This window comes from Sinocyclocheilus grahami, unplaced genomic scaffold (genome assembly GCF_001515645.1).
Source record: "Sinocyclocheilus grahami isolate Dianchi unplaced genomic scaffold, SAMN03320097.WGS_v1.1 scaffold1913.1, whole genome shotgun sequence".
Lineage (NCBI taxonomy): Eukaryota > Metazoa > Chordata > Actinopteri > Cypriniformes > Cyprinidae > Sinocyclocheilus > Sinocyclocheilus grahami.
This window is the reverse complement of record NW_015507092.1, coordinates 3831-4979: the sequence shown is the minus strand read 5'-3', so window position 1 is coordinate 4979 and position 1149 is coordinate 3831. Positions and strand designations below refer to the sequence as shown.

General features: G+C 45.5%; 1 long non-coding RNA gene across 2 annotated transcripts in view; it reads right to left on the bottom strand.

The window, feature by feature from the left end:
• LOC107573289 (uncharacterized) overlaps nt 1-782 on the bottom strand; it is a 3175-nt gene extending 2393 nt beyond the window's left edge. The window contains exons 1-2 of one of the 2 annotated variants that reach the window (XR_001607483.1): nt 505-782; nt 334-421 (exon numbers count right to left, since the gene is read on the bottom strand). This is a non-coding gene — a long non-coding RNA (uncharacterized lncRNA). The remainder of the gene's footprint in view (nt 1-333; nt 422-504) is intronic. The other variant, XR_001607482.1, reaches the window with a different exon arrangement.
• Between the last annotated feature and the right edge of the window lie 367 nt (nt 783-1149).

Below are 1149 nucleotides of genomic sequence, written 5' to 3'. Positions count from 1 at the left end.
ACGCTCTCTCGGGTTAGTTTTACCCGTCTGGACGCTCTCTCGGGTTAATTTTACCCGTCTGGTCGCTCTCTCGGGTTAGTTTTACCCGTCTGGACGCTCTCTCGGGTTAATTTTACCCGTCTGGTCGCTCTCTCGGGTTAGTTTTACCCGTCTGGACGCTCTCTCGGGTTAATTTTACCCGTCTGGACGCTCTCTCGGGTTAGTTTTACCCGTCTGGACGCTCTCTCGGGTTAGTTTTACCCATCTGGACACTCTCTCGGGTTAGTTTTACCCGTCTGGACACTCTCTCGGGTTAGTTTTACCCGTCTGGACACTCTCTCGGGTTAGTTTTACCTGTCTTTGTGGCGCACCAGGAGCTGGTGGAGTTTCTGTGTCTCTCCGCAGCTGTACAGATAATCTGCTTGTTCTAAAACTTCTTGAGCTGGACAGAGAGATGCAGTTAAATAAAGCAGCAGAACTAAGACTTCATTTACAGCTCAATGTTGGAAAAACAAGCAACACAACCTGAGTCCAGCGCTCGAACCGAAGAGAAATGAGCGACTCTCTCGTAGATCAGGAATGACAGTGGAGTCACAGTCACGAGAAACAACGCTTTTCTGTTCTGACAGTCACAAAACACACAACACTGCTCACAAATACAAGAACTCTATTAATAATCATCAGAAATAACCACCGCTGCTGTGACTGGCATTCATTTGGTCTTTCACCCATATCCTCATTCTCTCTCTCTTTCTCTCTCACACTCACTCACTCACACTCTCTCTCTCTCACACACACACACACACACACAGAGAGAGAGTCTGGTCAGCTATCCTTGTGGGGACTCTCCATAGGCGTAATGGTTTTTATACTGTACAGACCGTATATTCTATTGCCCTACACCAACCCTACCCCTAAACCTACCCCTCACAGGAGACTTTCTGCATTTTTAGATTTTCAAAAAACTTAATTCTGTATGATTTATAAGCTTTTGTACCCGTGGGGACCACAATTTATGTCCCCACCGTGACACGAGTCCCCATGAGTCTGTGTGTAGTCAGGTTTAAGTCCCCATCAGGATATATAAACCAGTACACACACATACATGTACACATATATATATACTTGCTATTTAAATTGGTCATGTTCTGCAAATGATACTGATAATGA